The sequence below is a fragment of the Heterodontus francisci genome, chromosome 22, assembly GCF_036365525.1.
Source record: "Heterodontus francisci isolate sHetFra1 chromosome 22, sHetFra1.hap1, whole genome shotgun sequence".
Classification (NCBI taxonomy): domain Eukaryota; kingdom Metazoa; phylum Chordata; class Chondrichthyes; order Heterodontiformes; family Heterodontidae; genus Heterodontus; species Heterodontus francisci.
Genome location: NC_090392.1, coordinates 38187733 through 38206841, shown reverse-complemented (window position 1 = coordinate 38206841; position 19109 = coordinate 38187733). Strand labels below are relative to the sequence as shown.

Sequence of the window (19109 nt, the reverse complement as noted above, 5' to 3'; positions counted from 1 at the left end):
AAAATTCTTTCATTTGCTGGAAAATATGAATATTGTGCATCTGAAAATGGGCACCATGGGATTGTGTTGCATACTGACCTGTTTTCCTGTATTTGCCTGTCATCTATACAATTCAATTTGTGTTGGATATCGCTGAGAATCTCATTTCAAGATGCGGGCACAGATATTAATATAATCCTACTGAAAGTTTAATCCTGGAACAAATCCTGTGTGACGTGGATTGCAACGTTTAGAGGGCTGTGCAGCTAAGGTGAGGAAGACGGGAATGATGTGGTTGATGATTGCATGGAATGCATTGCAAACTTGGGTTACGTTGCTTGATTTCATTCTACACCTTGAAATTCAGAAGCAAGTGAGGCACCAGGTGGAAACCAACAGCTGTCTCTGTGGAAGCAGGGACATGGCTTCCTAATCTAACCATTTGAACTCTCAAAACATTCTGCTGGATCTGAACTGCCCTGTATACCAAGGCCAATTTGTATACTTTATAAAGTGGAATGCCCAGAACTATGCAGAGTACTCCAGGTGGGGTCTAACCAGGACATTATGTAGCTTTAGCGAAGCTTTGCCCCCATTATTTAACTGCCTCTGTTACGCATTCTACTGCTCGGGTAATCACATTGTATGTTGCAAATCAGCAAAATAAGGACGCATTTGATAAAAATAAAGAGTTTAAAAGCACAAATATGTGTCAGTGCAATCAGTAAATAATGAGAAATGAAATCCAGAACTTGGCAAGAATCCCAAGTGGATGTCTTGGAGTGGTTGGGGAAGGGAATCTTTGTCAATGATGGCACACTGTGCATTGACACTGCAGCAGCTGCTCCACCTCTTCCAAACTTAGTTTCTTAAGTGAGAGTTGACAAAAAAGGGAATTGGATAATTGCATGAAAGGAGAGGCAAACAAAAGCAGAGCGAAGGAAATGGGCCCAACTGGCAAGTCTTTGAAAAAACTGGCAATGGTACGATGGCCTGAATGGCCTGGCAATGTGTTGTGCACTGCTGAGCGTCCATTGCTGGGTCAATACCTCTGCAGCCTTGCAAAATGTCACAGTAGAATTGCATTTCAATGAAACAAGCACCACAAATAGATCATGACTGTATAGTTTAACAATACTTGCAGCTTCCTCAGCCCTGTAACCGTGTTGAGTTTCTGTAGTGCAGTGGTGATCACGTTTGTCTAACACGCAATAGGTCCCCAATTCGAAACTGGGCAGAAACATTTTCGAAACAAACCCAAACTTCTGACCACGATAGATGCAATCATTGACATTCCCCATTAACACAACACAATTTCTCAAAGTCCTATTTCTCTTGCACATTGTGTGCACAATGCCTTGCAATCGCTCCTCTTTCTAGTCCTGATGCTGCAGAAAGTTCCTCAAAACCTAGCACTTGCACTTCATTTGGCTCAGATTAGAAGAGAAACCTGCAACACTAGCTTGCTGAGTAACAGCTGATCTAAGTCTCATTTCAGACGAGGCAAAACCACATCAGCAATTCACTTTCGCCAGCTCCACATTCGTTGAGACAGGGGCACGCCGCAATATTTTGACCCGCACTGTCCAATTACTCGCTGCTGGCAGCAAGAGGGGTCTGCTGCCTCAATCAACAGGTTACTGGCCATCTCAGGGAGGTAAAATAGCACAACCCGGGCCAAATCTCCCCAGAAACCAAGCACAGGCTCAGCAAAACGTAGGCACATGATATCCGGGCCACTAAACCTCCGAGCAGCTCGGACAGAACACCCAAGTGACTGAAACTTTCTTTGAGTTGCAATGATGAATCTCCGGTGGAAACAAGTTTGGGGAAAATGCTCCTCCTGAACATTTCTTTTTGGGTAAAAGGGGCAAAAATCCTTTTCAATTTAACCACTGCTGCGGCAGATTCTTGGTGTCTTAAGCACCTTGAAAACGCAGCTCTTAACATGCAGCCGCAATTATGACAAGGGGTAAAGGTTCATGACACGCAGAGGGGAAAAAGTTATTGAAGTTATGACAGTCGCTCACAGACTTATTAGCGTTTTGTTCAGTCAGTAACAGAGACATACCTGGGTTTATTGATGCAGATTAACATAACTATTCAGCGTCACGCAGAGCTCGAAGAGTACTTTGCCTCCCTTAAAGACGGACACAGCTGATTCTGTAACTGAAGCTAAGGAAACAGGCAGACGTGCCAGATTATCACTTTGTATTGTTCTTCATTCGGCGAGTAACAGGAAAACTAACAATGTGGCGTTGAAAATGAGATGCACTGCGGCTCCGCTCAATATCAACCCGCTCCTTCATATTGAACTGAGGAAGAATATACATGAATAAAAGCAAAATACTGTGGATGCTGGAAATCTGAAATAAAAACAAGAAATTCTGGAAATGCTCAGCAGGTCTGGCAGCATCTGTGGAGAGAGAAGCAGAGTTAACATTTCGGCTCAGTGACCCTTCTTCAGAACTGGCAAATATTAGAAAAGTCAAAGGTTAGAAGCAAGTAAAGCGGGGGTGGAGCAAGAGATAACAAAGGAGAAGGTGCAGATTGGGCAAGGCCACAGAATAGCTGACCAGAAGGTCATGGAGCAAAGGCAAACAATATGTTAATGGTGTGTTGAAAGACAAAGCATTCGTACAGATAGGACTGTTAATGGACTGAAAATTGAACAGCAGCAAGTACAAACATGAAAACAAAACAGTGGGTAAGTAAACTGAACAAACTAAGATGAAATAAAATAAACATACAAAAAAATGTAAAAAATGTAAAAAAGAAAAATAACAAAAAGTGAAAGTAAAATGGGGGGCCCGTCATGATCTGAAATTATTGAACTCAATGTTCAGTCCAGCACGCTCTCGTGTGCAATGGTTAACACCGCAGCCTCACAGCTCCAGCGACCCGGTTTCAATTCTGGGCACTGCCTGTGTGGTGTTTGCAAGTTCTCCCTGTGTCTGCGTGGGATTCCTCCGGTTTCCTCCCACATGCCAAAGACTTGCTGGTTGATAGGTTAATTGGCCATTCCCAATTGCCCCTAGTAAAGGTAGGTGGGAGGGAAATATAGGGAAGGTGGGGATGTGGTAGGAATATGGAATTCGTGTAGGATTAGTATAAATGGGTGGTCGATGGTCGGCACAGACTCGGTGGGCCGAAGGGCCTGTTTCAGTGCTGCATCACGAAACTAAACTAATCGGTCAACGAGATGCTGTTTTTCAAGCTTGCGTTGTTGTTCACTGGAACACTGCAGCAAGCCCAGGATAAAGATGTAAGCATGAGAGCAGCGGGGAGTCTTGAAATGGCAAGCAACCAGAAGCTCAGGGTCCTGCTTGCGGACTGAGCGGACGTGTTCCGCAAAGCGATCACCCAGTCTGCGTTTGGTCTCCCCAATAAAAATGAATATACATTAATTGGATGTAGGCGCCAGTATGTTGCAAAACGAGAAGAAAGAAAGGCACAAATGGCATTAACACTGACTTTACAAATGATTCACTGAAAAATTCTTTCATTTGCTGGAAAAGATGAATATTGTGCATCTGAAAATAGGCACCATGGGATTGTGTTGCATACTGACCTGTTTTCCTGTATTTGCCTGTCATCTATACAATTCAATTTGTGTTGGATATCGCTGAGAATCTCATTTCAAGATGCGGGCACAGATATTAATATAATCCTACTGAAAGTTTAATCCTGGAACAAATCCTGTGTGACGTGGAATGCAACGTTTAGAGGGCTGTGCAGCTAAGGTGAGGAAGACGGGAATGATGTGGTTGATGATTGCATGGAATGCATTGCAAACTTGGGTTACGTTGCTTGATTTCATTCTACACCTTGAAATTCAGAAGCAAGTGAGGCACCAGGTGGAAACCAACAGCTGTCTCTGTGGAAGCGGGGACATGGCTTCCTAATCTAACCATTTGAACTCTGAAAACATTCTGCTGGATCTGAACTGCCCTGTATACCAAGGCCAATTTGTATACTTTATAAAGTGGAATGCCCAGAACTATGCAGAGTACTCCAGGTGGGGTCTAACCAGGACATTATATAGCTGTAGCGAAGCTTCGCCCCCATTATTTAACTGCCTCTGTTACGCATTCTACTGCTCGGGTAATCACATTGTATGTTGCAAATCAGCAAAATAAGGACGCATTTGATAAAAATAAAGAGTTTAAAAGCACAAATATGTGTCAGTGCAATCAGTAAATAATGAGAAATGAAATCCAGAACTTGGCAAGAATCCCAAGTGGATGTCTTGGAGTGGTTGGGGAAGGGAATCTTGTCAATGATGGCACACTGTGCATTGACACTGCAGCAGCTGCTGCACCTCTTCCAAACTTAGTTTCTTAAGTGAGAGTTTACAAAAAAGGGAATTGGATAATTGCATGAAAGGAGAGGCAAACAAAAGCAGAGCGAAGGAAGTGGGCCCAACTGGCAAGTCTTTGAAAAAAGTGGCAATGGTACGATGGCCTGAATGGCCTGGCAATGTGTTGTGCACTGCTGAGCGTCCATTGCTGGGTCAATACCTCTGCAGCCTTGCAAAATGTCACAGTGGAATTGCATTTCAATGAAACAAGCACCACAAATAGATCATGACTGTATAGTTTAACAATACTCGCAGCTTCCTCAACCCTGCAACCGTGCTGAGTTTCTGTAGTGTAGTGGTGATCACGTTTGTCTCACATGCAAAAGGTCCCCAGTTCGAAACTGGGCAGAAACATATTCGAAACAAAGCCAAACGTCTGACCACGAAAGATGCAATCATTGACATTCCCCATTCACACAACACAATTTCTCAAAGTCCTATTTCTCTTGCACATTGTGTGCACAATGCCTTGCAATCGCTCCTCTTTCTAGTCCTGATGCTGCAGAACGTTCCTCAAAACCTCGCACTTGCACTTCATTTGGCTCAGATTAGAATAGAAACCTGCAACACTAGCTTGCTGAGTAACAGCTGATCTAAGTCTCATTTCAGACGAGGCAAAACCACATCAGCAATTCACTTTCGCCAGCTCCACATTCGTTGAGACAGGGGCACGCCGCAATATTTTGACCCGCACTGCCCAATTACTCGCTGCTAGCAGCAAGAGGGGTCTGCTGCCTCAATCAACAGGTTCCTGGCCATCTCAGGGAGGTAAAATAGCACAACCCGGGCCAAATCTCCCCAGAAACCAAGCACAGGCTCAGCAAAACGTAGGCACATGATATCCGGGCCACTAAACCTCCGAGCAGCTCGAACAGAACACCCAAGTGACTGAAACTTTCTTTGAGTTGCAATGGTGAATCTCCGGTGGAAACAAGTTTGGGGAAAATGCTCCTCCTGAACATTTCTTTTTGGGTAAAAGGGGCAAAAATCCTTTTCAATTTAACCACTGCTGAGGCAGATTCTTGGTGTCTTAAGCACCTTGAAAACGCAGCTCTTAACATGCAGCCGCAATTATGACAAGGGGTAAAGGTTCATGACACGCAGAGGGGAAAAAGTTATTGAAGTTATGACAGTCGCTCACAGACTTATTAGCGTTTTGTTCAGTCAGTAACAGAGACATACCTGGGTTTATTGATGCAGATTAACATAACTATTCAGCGTCACGCAGAGCTCGAAGAGTACTTTGCCTCCCTTAAAGACGGACACAGCTGATTCTGTAACTGAAGCTAAGGAAACAGGCAGACGTGCCAAATTATCACTTTGTATTGTTCTTCATTCGGCGAGTAACAGGAAAACTAACAAGGTGGCGTTGAAAATGAGATGCACTGCGGCTCCGCTCCATATCAACCCGCTCCTTCATATTGAACTGAGGAAGAATATACATGAATAAAAGCAAAATACTGTGGATGCTGGAAATCTGAAATAAAAACAAGAAATTCTGGAAATACTCAGCAGGTCTGGCAGCATCTGTGGAGAGAGAAGCAGAGTTAACATTTCGGCTCAGTGACCCTTCTTCAGAACTGGCAAATATTAGAAAAGTCAAAGGTTAGAAGCAAGTAAAGCGGGGGTGGAGCAAGAGATAACAAAGGAGAAGGTGCAGATTGGGCAAGGCCACAGAATAGCTGACCAGAAGGTCATGGAGCAAAGGCAAACAATATGTTAATGGTGTGTTGAAAGACAAAGCATTCGTACAGATAGGACTGTTAATGGACTGAAAATTGAACAGCAGCAAGTACAAACATGAAAACAAAACAGTGGGTAAGTAAACTGAACAAACTAAGATGAAATAAAATAAACATACAAAAAAATGTAAAAAATGTAAAAAAGAAAAATAACAAAAAGTGAAAGTAAAATGGGGGGCCCGTCATGATCTGAAATTATTGAACTCAATGTTCAGTCCGGCACGCTCTCGTGTGCAATGGTTAGCACCGCAGCCTCACAGCTCCAGCGACCCGGTTTCAATTCTGGGCACTGCCTGTGTGGTGTTTGCAAGTTCTCCCTGTGTCTGCGTGGGATTCCTCCGGGTGCTCCGGTTTCCTCCCACATGCCAAAGACTTGCTGGTTGAGAGGTTAATTGGCCATTCCCAATTGCCCCTAGTAAAGGTAGGTGGGAGGGAAATATAGGGAAGGTGGGGATGTGGTAGGAATATGGAATTCGTGTAGGATTAGTATAAATGGGTGGTCGATGGTCGGCACAGACTCGGTGGGCCGAAGGGCCTGTTTCAGTGCTGCATCACGAAACTAAACTAATCGGTCAACGAGATGCTGTTTTTCGAGCTTGCGTTGTTGTTCACTGGAACACTGCAGCAAGCCCAGGATAGAGATGTAAGCATGAGAGCAGCGGGGAGTCTTGAAATGGCAAGCAACCAGAAGCTCAGGGTCCTGCTTGCGGACTGAGCGGACGTGTTCCGCAAAGCGATCACCCAGTCTGCGTTTGGTCTCCCCAATAAACATGAATGTACATGAATTGGATTTTGGCGCTAGTATGTTGCAAAAAGAGAAGAAAGAAAGGCACAAATGTCATTAACACTGACTTTACAAATGATTCACTGAAAAATTCTTTCATTTGCTGGAAAAGATGAATATTGTGCATCTGAAAATGGGCACCATGGGATTGTGTTGCATACTGACCTGTTTTCCTGTATTTGCCTGTCATCTATACAATTCAATTTGTGTTGGATATCGCTGAGAATCTCATTTCAAGATGCGGGCACAGATATTAATATAATCCTACTGAAAGTTTAATCCTGGAACAAATCCTGTGTGACGTGGATTGCAACGTTTAGAGGGCTGTGCAGCTAAGGTGAGGAAGACGGGAATGATGTGGTTGATGATTGCATGGAATGCATTGCAAACTTGGGTTACGTTGCTTGATTTCATTCTACACCTTGAAATTCAGAAGTAAGTGAGGCACCAGGTGGAAACCAACAGCTGTCTCTGTGGAAGCGGGGACATGGCCTCCGAATCTAACCATTTGAACTCTGAAAACATTCTGCTGGATCTGAACTGCCCTGTATACCTTGGCCAATTTGTATACTTTATAAAGTGGAATGCCCAGAACTATGCAGAGTACTCCAGGTGGGGTCTAACCAGGACATTAAGTAGCTGTAGCGAAGCTTTGCCCCCATTATTTAACTGCCTCTGTTACGCATTCTACTGCTCGGGTAATCACATTGTATGTTGCAAATCAGCAAAATAAGGACGCATTTGATAAAAATAAAGAGTTTAAAAGCACAAATATGTGTCAGTGCAATCAGTAAATAATGAGAAATGAAATCCAGAACTTGGCAAGAATCCCAAGTGGATGTCTTGGAGTGGTTGGGGAAGGGAATCTTTGTCAATGATGGCACACTGTGCATTGACACTGCAGCAGCTGCTCCACCTCTTCCAAACTTAGTTTCTTTAGTGAGAGTTGACAAAAAAGGGAATTGGATAATTGCATGAAAGGAGAGGCAAACAAAAGCAGAGCGAAGGAAATGGGCCCAACTGGCAAGTCTTTGAAAAAACTGGCAATGGTACGATGGCCTGAATGGCCTGGCAATGTGTTGTGCACTGCTGAGCGTCCATTGCTGGGTCAATACCTCTGCAGCCTTGCAAAATGTCACAGTAGAATTGCATTTCAATGAAACAAGCACCACAAATAGATCATGACTGTATAGTTTAACAATACTTGCAGCTTCCTCAGCCCTGTAACCGTGCTGAGTTTCTGTAGTGCAGTGGTGATCACGTTTGTCTAACACGCAATAGGTCCCCAGTTCGAAACTGGGCAGAAACATTTTCGAAACAAACCCAAACTTCTGACCACGATAGATGCAATCATTGACATTCCCCATTAACACAACACAATTTCTCAAAGTCCTATTTCTCTTGCACATTGTGTGCACAATGCCTTGCAATCGCTCCTCTTTCTAGTCCTGATGCTGCAGAAAGTTCCTCAAAACCTAGCACTTGCACTTCAATTTGCTCAGATTAGAAGAGAAACCTGCAACACTAGCTTGCTGAGTAACAGCTGATCTAAGTCTCATTTCAGACGAGGCAAAACCACATCAGCAATTCACTTTTGCCAGCTCCACATTCGTTGAGACAGGGGCACGCCGCAATATTTTGACCCGCACTGTCCAATTACTCGCTGCTGGCAGCAAGAGGGGTCTGCTGCCTCAATCAACAGGTTACTGGCCATCTCAGGGAGGTAAAATAGCACAACCCGGGCCAAATCTCCCCAGAAACCAAGCACAGGCTCAGCAAAACGTAGGCACATGATATCCGGGCCACTAAACCTCCGAGCAGCTCGGACAGAACACCCAAGTGACTGAAACTTTCTTTGAGTTGCAATGATGAATCTCCGGTGGAAACAAGTTTGGGGAAAATGCTCCTCCTGAACATTTCTTTTTGGGTAAAAGGGGCAAAAATCCTTTTCAATTTAACCACTGCTGCGGCAGATTCTTGGTGTCTTAAGCACCTTGAAAACGCAGCTCTTAACATGCAGCCGCAATTATGACAAGGGGTAAAGGTTCATGACACGCAGAGGGGAAAAAGTTATTGAAGTTATGACAGTCGCTCACAGACTTATTAGCGTTTTGTTCAGTCAGTAACAGAGACATACCTGGGTTTATTGATGCAGATTAACATAACTATTCAGCGTCACGCAGAGCTCGAAGAGTACTTTGCCTCCCTTAAAGACGGACACAGCTGATTCTGTAACTGAAGCTAAGGAAACAGGCAGACGTGCCAGATTATCACTTTGTATTGTTCTTCATTCGGCGAGTAACAGGAAAACTAACAATGTGGCGTTGAAAATGAGATGCACTGCGGCTCCGCTCAATATCAACCCGCTCCTTCATATTGAACTGAGGAAGAATATACATGAATAAAAGCAAAATACTGTGGATGCTGGAAATCTGAAATAAAAACAAGAAATTCTGGAAATACTCAGCAGGTCTGGCAGCATCTGTGGAGAGAGAAGCAGAGTTAACATTTCGGCTCAGTGACCCTTCTTCAGAACTGGCAAATATTAGAAAAGTCAAAGGTTAGAAGCAAGTAAGCGGGGGTGGAGCAAGAGATAACAAAGGAGAAGGTGCAGATTGGGCAAGGCCACAGAATAGCTGACCAGAAGGTCATGGAGCAAAGGCAAACAATATGTTAATGGTGTGTTGAAAGACAAAGCATTCGTACAGATAGGACTGTTAATGGACTGAAAATTGAACAGCAGCAAGTACAAACATGAAAACAAAACAGTGGGTAAGTAAACTGAACAAACTAAGATGAAATAAAATAAACATACAAAAAAATGTAAAAAATGTAAAAAAGAAAAATAACAAAAAGTGAAAGTAAAATGGGGGGCCCGTCATGATCTGAAATTATTGAACTCAATGTTCAGTCCAGCACGCTCTCGTGTGCAATGGTTAACACCGCAGCCTCACAGCTCCAGCGACCCGGTTTCAATTCTGGGCACTGCCTGTGTGGTGTTTGCAAGTTCTCCCTGTGTCTGCGTGGGATTCCTCCGGGTGCTCCGGTTTCCTCCCACATGCCAAAGACTTGCTGGTTGATAGGTTAATTGGCCATTCCCATTTGCCCCTAGTAAAGGTAGGTGGGAGGGAAATATAGGGAAGGTGGGGATGTGGTAGGAATATGGAATTCGTGTAGGATTAGTATAAATGGGTGGTCGATGGTCGGCACAGACTCGGTGGGCCGAAGGGCCTGTTTCAGTGCTGCATCACGAAACTAAACTAATCGGTCAACGAGATGCTGTTTTTCAAGCTTGCGTTGTTGTTCACTGGAACACTGCAGCAAGCCCAGGATAAAGATGTAAGCATGAGAGCAGCGGGGAGTCTTGAAATGGCAAGCAACCAGAAGCTCAGGGTCCTGCTTGCGGACTGAGCGGACGTGTTCCGCAAAGCGATCACCCAGTCTGCGTTTGGTCTCCCCAATAAAAATGAATATACATTAATTGGATGTAGGCGCCAGTATGTTGCAAAACGAGAAGAAAGAAAGGCACAAATGGCATTAACACTGACTTTACAAATGATTCACTGAAAAATTCTTTCATTTGCTGGAAAAGATGAATATTGTGCATCTGAAAATAGGCACCATGGGATTGTGTTGCATACTGACCTGTTTTCCTGTATTTGCCTGTCATCTATACAATTCAATTTGTGTTGGATATCGCTGAGAATCTCATTTCAAGATGCGGGCACAGATATTAATATAATCCTACTGAAAGTTTAATCCTGGAACAAATCCTGTGTGACGTGGATTGCAACGTTTAGAGGGCTGTGCAGCTAAGGTGAGGAAGACGGGAATGATGTGGTTGATGATTGCATGGAATGCATTGCAAACTTGGGTTACGTTGCTTGATTTCATTCTACACCTTGAAATTCAGAAGCAAGTGAGGCACCAGGTGGAAACCAACAGCTGTCTCTGTGGAAGCGGGGACATGGCTTCCTAATCTAACCATTTGAACTCTGAAAACATTCTGCTGGATCTGAACTGCCCTGTATACCAAGGCCAATTTGTATACTTTATAAAGTGGAATGCCCAGAACTATGCAGAGTACTCCAGGTGGGGTCTAACCAGGACATTATATAGCTGTAGCGAAGCTTCGCCCCCATTATTTAACTGCCTCTGTTACGCATTCTACTGCTCGGGTAATCACATTGTATGTTGCAAATCAGCAAAATAAGGACGCATTTGATAAAAATAAAGAGTTTAAAAGCACAAATATGTGTCAGTGCAATCAGTAAATAATGAGAAATGAAATCCAGAACTTGGCAAGAATCCCAAGTGGATGTCTTGGAGTGGTTGGGGAAGGGAATCTTGTCAATGATGGCACACTGTGCATTGACACTGCAGCAGCTGCTGCACCTCTTCCAAACTTAGTTTCTTAAGTGAGAGTTTACAAAAAAGGGAATTGGATAATTGCATGAAAGGAGAGGCAAACAAAAGCAGAGCGAAGGAAGTGGGCCCAACTGGCAAGTCTTTGAAAAAAGTGGCAATGGTACGATGGCCTGAATGGCCTGGCAATGTGTTGTGCACTGCTGAGCGTCCATTGCTGGGTCAATACCTCTGCAGCCTTGCAAAATGTCACAGTGGAATTGCATTTCAATGAAACAAGCACCACAAATAGATCATGACTTGCTCAGCTCTGCAACCGTGCTGAGTTTCTGTAGTGTAGTGGTGATCACGTTTGTCTAACACGCAAAAGGTCCCCAGTTCGAAACTGGGCAGAAACATTTTCGAAACAAAGCCAAACGTCTGACCACGAAAGATGCAATCATTGACATTCCCCATTAACACAACACAATTTCTCAAAGTCCTATTTCTCTTGCACATTGTGTGCACAATGCCTTGCAATCGCTCCTCTTTCTAGTCCTGATGCTGCAGAAAGTTCCTCAAAACCTAGCACTTGCACTTCATTTGGCTCAGATTAGAATAGAAACCTGCAACACTAGCTTGCTGAGTAACAGCTGATCTAAGTCTCATTTCAGACGAGGCAAAACCACATCAGCAATTCACTTTCGCCAGCTCCACATTCGTTGAGACAGGGGCACGCCGCAATATTTTGACCCGCACTGTCCAATTACTCGCTGCTAGCAGCAAGAGGGGTCTGCTGCCTCAATCAACAGGTTACTGGCCATCTCAGGGAGGTAAAATAGCACAACCCGGGCCAAATCTCCCCAGAAACCAAGCACAGGCTCAGCAAAACGTAGGCACATGATATCCGGGCCACTAAACCTCTGAGCAGCTCGAACAGAACACCCAAGTGACTGAAACTTTCTTTGAGTTGCAATGATGAATCTCCGGTGGAAACAAGTTTGGGGAAAATGCTCCTCCTGAACATTTCTTTTTGGGTAAAAGGGGCAAAAATCCTTTTCAATTTAACCACTGCTGCGGCAGATTCTTGGTGTCTTAAGCACCTTGAAAACGCAGCTCTTAACATGCAGCCGCAATTATGACAAGGGGTAAAGGTTCATGACACGCAGAGGGGAAAAAGTTATTTAAGTTATGACAGTCGCTCACAGACTTATTAGCGTTTTGTTCAGTCAGTAACAGAGACATACCTGGGTTTATTGATGCAGATTAACATAACTATTCAGCGTCACGCAGAGCTCGAAGAGTACTTTGCCTCCCTTAAAGACGGACACAGCTGATTCTGTAACTGAAGCTAAGGAAACAGGCAGACGTGCCAAATTATCACTTTGTATTGTTCTTCATTCGGCGAGTAACAGGAAAACTAACAAGGTGGCGTTGAAAATGAGATGCACTGCGGCTCCGCTCAATATCAACCCGCTCCTTCATATTGAACTGAGGAAGAATATACATGAATAAAAGCAAAATACTGTGGATGCTGGAAATCTGAAATAAAAACAAGAAATTCTGGAAATACTCAGCAGGTCTGGCAGCATCTGTGGAGAGAGAAGCAGAGTTAACATTTCGGCTCAGTGACCCTTCTTCAGAACTGGCAAATATTAGAAAAGTCAAAGGTTAGAAGCAAGTAAAGCGGGGGTGGAGCAAGAGATAACAAAGGAGAAGGTGCAGATTGGGCAAGGCCACAGAATAGCTGACCAGAAGGTCATGGAGCAAAGGCAAACAATATGTTAATGGTGTGTTGAAAGACAAAGCATTCGTACAGATAGGACTGTTAATGGACTGAAAATTGAACAGCAGCAAGTACAAACATGAAAACAAAACAGTGGGTAAGTAAACTGAACAAACTAAGATGAAATAAAATAAACATACAAAAAAATGTAAAAAACGTAACAAAGAAAAATAACAAAAAGTTAAAGTAAAATGGGGGGCCCGTCATGATCTGAAATTATTGAACTCAATGTTCAGTCCGGCACGCTCTCGTGTGCAATGGTTAGCACTGCAGCCTCACAGCTCCAGCGACCCGGTTTCAATTCTGGGCACTGCCTGTGTGGTGTTTGCAAGTTCTCCCTGTGTCTGCGTGGGATTCCTCCGGGTGCTCCGGTTTCCTCCCACATGCCAAAGACTTGCTGGTTGATAGGTTAATTGGCCATTCCCAATTGCCCCTAGTAAAGGTAGGTGGGAGGGAAATATAGGGAAGGTGGGGATGTGGTAGGAATATGGAATACGTGTAGGATTAGTATAAATGGGTGGTCGATGGTCGGCACAGACTCGGTGGGCCGAAGGGCCTGTTTCAGTGCTGCATCACGAAACTAAACTAATCGGTCAACGAGATGCTGTTTTTCGAGCTTGCGTTGTTGTTCACTGGAACACTGCAGCAAGCCCAGGATAGAGATGTAAGCATGAGAGCAGCGGGGAGTCTTGAAATGGCAAGCAACCAGAAGCTCAGGGTCCTGCTTGCGGACTGAGCGGACGTGTTCCGCAAAGCGATCACCCAGTCTGCGTTTGGTCTCCCCAATAAACATGAATATACATTAATTGGATTTAGGCGCCAGTATGTTGCAAAACGAGAAGAAAGAAAGGCACAAATGGCATTAACACTGACTTTACAAATGATTCACTGAAAAATTCTTTCATTTGCTGGAAAAGATGAATATTGTGCATCTGAAAATAGGCACCATGGGATTGTGTTGCAGACTGACCTGTTTTCCTGCATTTGCCTGTCATCTACACAATTCAATTTGTGTTGGATATCGCTGAGAATCTCATTTCAAGATGCGGGCACAGATATTAATATAATCCTACTGAAAGTTTAATCCTGGAACAAATCCTGTGTGACATGGATTGCAACGTTTAGAGGGCTGTGCAGCTAAGGTGAGGAAGACGGGAATGATGTGGTTGATGATTGCATGGAATGCATTGCAAACTTGGGTTACGTTGCTTGATTTCATTCTACACCTTGAAATTCAGAAGCAAGTGAGGCACCAGGTGGAAACCAACAGCTGTCTCTGTGGAAGCGGGGACATGGCTTCCTAATCTAACCATTTGAACTCTGAAAACATTCTGCTGGATCTGAACTGCCCTGTATACCAAGGCCAATTTGTATACTTTATAAAGTGGAATGCCCAGAACTATGCAGAGTACTCCAGGTGGGGTCTAACCAGGACATTATATAGCTGTAGCGAAGCTTCGCCCCCATTATTTAACTGCCTCTGTTACGCATTCTACTGCTCGGGTAATCACATTGTATGTTGCAAATCAGCAAAATAAGAACGCATTTGATAAAAATAAAGAGTTTAAAAGCACAAATATGTGTCAGTGCAATCAGTAAATAATGAGAAATGAAATCCAGAACTTGGCAAGAATCCCAAGTGGATGTCTTGGAGTGGTTGGGGAAGGGAATATTTGTCAATGATGGCACACTGTGCATTGACACTGCAGCAGCTGCTCCACCTCTTACAAACTTAGTTTCTGAAGTGAGAGTTGACAAAAAAGGGAATTGGATAATTGCATGAAAGGAGAGGCAAACAAAAGCAGAGCGAAGGAAGTGGGCCCAACTGGCAAGTCTTTGAAAAAACTGGCAATGGTACGATGGCCTGAATGGCCTGGCAATGTGTTGTGCACTGCTGAGCGTCCATTGCTGGGTCAATACCTCTGCAGCCTTGCAAAATGTCACAGTGGAATTGCATTTCAATGAAACAAGCACCACAAATAGATCATGACTGTATAGTTTAACAATACTTGCAGCTTCCTCAGCCCTGCAACCGTGCTGAGTTTCTGTAGTGTAGTGGTGATCACGTTTGTCTCACACGCAAAAGGTCCCCAGTTCGAAGCTGGGCAGAAACATTTTCGAAACAAAGCCAAACGTCTGACCACGAAAGTTGCAATCATTGACATTCCCCATTAACACAACACAATTTCTCAAAGTCCTATTTCTCTTGCACATTCTGTGCACAATGCCTTGCAATCGCTCCTCTTTCTAGTCCTGATGCTGCAGAAAGTTCCTCAAAACCTAGCACTTGCACTTCATTTGGCTCAGATTAGAATAGAAACCTGCAACACTAGCTTGCTGAGTAACAGCTGATCTAAGTCTCATTTCAGACGAGGCAAAACCACATCAGCAATTCACTTTCGCCAGCTCCACATTCGTTGAGACAGGGGCACGCCGCAATATTTTGACCCGCACTGTCCAATTACTCGCTGCTAGCAGCAAGAGGGGTCTGCTGCCTCAATCAACAGGTTACTGGCCATCTCAGGGAGGTAAAATAGCACAACCCGGGCCAAATCTCCCCAGAAACCAAGCACAGGCTCAGCAAAACGTAGGCACATGATATCCGGGCCACTAAACCTCCGAGCAGCTCGAACAGAACACCCAAGTGACTGAAACTTTCTTTGAGTTGCAATGATGAATCTCCGGTGGAAACAAGTTTGGGGAAAATGCTCCTCCTGAACATTTCTTTTTGGGTAAAAGGGGCAAAAATCCTTTTCAATTTAACCACTGCTGCGGCAGATTCTTGGTGTCTTAAGCACCTTGAAAACGCAGCACTTAACATGCAGCCGCAATTATGACAAGGGGTAAAGGTTCCTGACACGCAGAGGGGAAAAAGTTATTGAAGTTATGACAGTCGCTCACAGACTTATTAGCGTTTTGTTCAGTCAGTAACAGAGACATACCTGGGTTTATTGATGCAGATTAACATAACTATTCAGCGTCACGCAGAGCTCGAAGAGTACTTTGCCTCCCTTAAAGACGGACACAGCTGATTCTGTAACTGAAGCTAAGGAAACAGGCAGACGTGCCAAATTATCACTTTGTATTGTTCTTCATTCGGCGAGTAACAGGAAAACTAACAAGGTGGCGTTGAAAATGAGATGCACTGCGGCTCCGCTCAATATCAACCCGCTCCTTCATATTGAACTGAGGAAGAATATACATGAATAAAAGCAAAATACTGTGGATGCTGGAAATCTGAAATAAAAACAAGAAATTCTGGAAATACTCAGCAGGTCTGGCAGCATCTGTGGAGAGAGAAGCAGAGTTAACATTTCGGCTCAGTGACCCTTCTTCAGAACTGGCAAATATTAGAAAAGTCAAAGGTTAGAAGCAAGTAAAGCGGGGGTGGAGCAAGAGATAACAAAGGAGAAGGTGCAGATTGGGCAAGGCCACAGAATAGCTGACCAGAAGGTCATGGAGCAAAGGCAAACAATATGTTAATGATGTGTTGAAAGACAAAGCATTCGTACAGATAGGACTGTTAATGGACTGAAAATTGAACAGCAGCAAGTACAAACATGAAAACAAAACAGTGGGTAAGTAAACTGAACAAACTAAGATGAAATAAAATAAACATACAAAAAAATGTAAAAAACGTAAAAAAGAAAAATAACAAAAAGTGAAAGTAAAATGGGGGGCCCGTCATGATCTGAAATTATTGAACTCAATGTTCAGTCCGGCACGCTCTCGTGTGCAATGGTTTGCACCGCAGCCTCACAGCTCCAGCGACCCGGTTTCAATTCTGGGCACTGCCTGTGTGGTGTTTGCAAGTTCTCCCTGTGTCTGCGTGGGATTCCTCCGGGTGCTCCGGTTTCCTCCCACATGCCAAAGACTTGCTGGTTGATAGGTTAATTGGCCATTCCCAATTGCCCCTAGTAAAGGTAGGTGGGAGGAAAATATAGGGAAGGTGGGGATGTGGTAGGAATATGGAATTCGTGTAGGATTAGTATAAATGGGTGGTCGATGGTCGGCACAGACTCGGTGGGCCGAAGGGCCTGTTTCAGTGCTGCATCACGAAACTAAACTAATCGGTCAACGAGATGCTGTTTTTCGAGCTTGCGTTGTTGTTCACTGGAACACTGCAGCAAGCCCAGGATAGAGATGTAAGCATGAGAGCAGCGGGGAGTCTTGAAATGGCAAGCAACCAGAAGCTCAGGGTCCTGCTTGCGGACTGAGCGGACGTGTTCCGCAAAGCGATCACCCAGTCTGCGTTTGGACTCCCCAATAAACATGAATATACATTAATTGGATTTAGGCGCCAGTATGTTGCAAAACGAGAAGAAAGAAAGGCACAAATGGCATTAACACTGACTTTACAAATGATTCACTGAAAAATTCTTTCATTTGCTGGAAAAGATGAATATTGTGCATCTGAAAATAGGCACCATGGGATTGTGTTGCATACTGACCTGTTTTCCTGTATTTGCCTGTCATCTATACAATTCAATTTGTGTTGGATATCGCTGAGAATCTCATTTCAAGATGCGGGCACAGATATTAATATAATCCTACTGAAAGTTTAATCCTGGAACAAATCCTGTGTGACGTGGATTGCAACGTTTAGAGGGCTGTGCAGCTAAGGTGAGGAAGACGGGAATGATGTGGTTGATGATTGCATGGAATGCATTGCAAACTTGGGTTACGTTGCTTGATTTCATTCTACACCTTGAAATTCAGAAGCAAGTGAGGCACCAGGTGGAAACCAACAGCTGTCTCTGTGGAAGTGGGGACATGGCTTCCTAATCTAACCATTTGAACTCTGAAAACATTCTGCTGGATCTGAACTGCCCTGTATACCAAGGCCAATTTGTATACTTTATAAAGTGGAATGCCCAGAACTATGCAGAGTACTCCAGGTGGGGTCTAACCAGGACATTATATAGCTGTAGCGAAGCTTCGCCCCCATTATTTAACTGCCTCTGTTACGCATTCTACTGCTCGGGTAATCACATTGTATGTTGCAAATCAGCAAAATAAGGACGCATTTGATAAAAATAAAGAGTTTAAAAGCACAAATATGTGTCAGTGCAATCAGTAAATAATGAGAAATGAAATCCAGAACTTGGCAAGAATCCCAAGTGGATGTCTTGGAGTGGTTGGGGAAGGGAATCTTGTCAATGATGGCACACTGTGCATTGACACTGCAGCAGCTGCTCCACCTCTTCCAAACTTAGTTTCTTAAGTGAGAGTTTACAAAAAAGGGAATTGGATAATTGCATGAAAGGAGAGGCAAACAAAAGCAGAGCGAAGGAAGTGGGCCCAACTGGCAAGTCTTTGAAAAAAGTGGCAATGGTACGATGGCCTGAATGGCCTGGCAATGTGTTGTGCACTGCTGAGCGTCCATTGCTGGTTCAATACCTCTGCAGCCTTGCAAAATGTCACAGTGGAATTGCATTTCAATGAAACAAGCACCACAAATCGATCATGACTGTATAGTTTAACAATACTTGCAGCTTCCTCAGCCCTGCAACCGTGCTGAGTTTCTGTAGTGTAGTGGTGATCACGTTTGTCTCACACGCAATAGGTCCCCAGTTAGAAACTGGGCAGAAACATTTTCGAAACAAAGCCAAACGTCTGACCACGAAAGATGCAATCATTGACATTCCCCATTCACACAACACAATTTCTCAAAGTCCTATTTCTCTTGCACATTGTGTGCACAAAGCCTTGCAATTGCTCCTCTTTCTAGTCCTGATGCTGCAGAAAGTTCCTCAAAACCTAGCACTTGCACTTCATTTGGCTCAGATTAGAATAGAAACCTGCAACACTAGCTTGCTGAGTAACAGCTGATCTAAGTCTCATTTCAGAAGAGGCAAAACCACATCAGCAATTCACTTTCGCCAGCTCCACATTCGTTGAGACAGGGGCACGCCGCAATATTTTGACCCGCACTGTCCAATTACTCGCTGCTAGCAGCAGGAGGGGTCTGCTGCCTCAATCAACAGGTTCCTGGCCATCTCAGGGAGGTAAAATAGCACAACCCGGGCCAAATCTCCCCAGAAACCAAGCACAGGCTCAGCAAAACGTAGGCACATGATATCCGGGCCACTAAACCTCCGAGCAGCTCGAACA

At 44.1% G+C, this 19109-nt stretch overlaps 5 non-coding genes across 5 annotated transcripts; all 5 read left to right on the top strand.

Annotated features, from left to right (window-relative positions):
* Nucleotides 1-4620: 4620 nt before the first annotated feature.
* trnav-cac (transfer RNA valine (anticodon CAC)) lies at nt 4621-4693 on the top strand. The gene has a single exon. It is a non-coding gene; the product is annotated as a tRNA-Val (tRNA).
* A 3408-nt stretch (nt 4694-8101) lies between these two features.
* On the top strand, nt 8102-8174 carry trnav-aac (transfer RNA valine (anticodon AAC)). The gene has a single exon. It is a non-coding gene; the product is annotated as a tRNA-Val (tRNA).
* A 3381-nt stretch (nt 8175-11555) lies between these two features.
* Nucleotides 11556-11628, top strand: trnav-aac (transfer RNA valine (anticodon AAC)). Its single transcript has one exon. It is a non-coding gene; the product is annotated as a tRNA-Val (tRNA).
* A 3408-nt stretch (nt 11629-15036) lies between these two features.
* Nucleotides 15037-15109, top strand: trnav-cac (transfer RNA valine (anticodon CAC)). The gene has a single exon. It is a non-coding gene; the product is annotated as a tRNA-Val (tRNA).
* A 3407-nt stretch (nt 15110-18516) lies between these two features.
* On the top strand, nt 18517-18589 carry trnav-cac (transfer RNA valine (anticodon CAC)). Its single transcript has one exon. It is a non-coding gene; the product is annotated as a tRNA-Val (tRNA).
* Nucleotides 18590-19109: the final 520 nt, after the last annotated feature.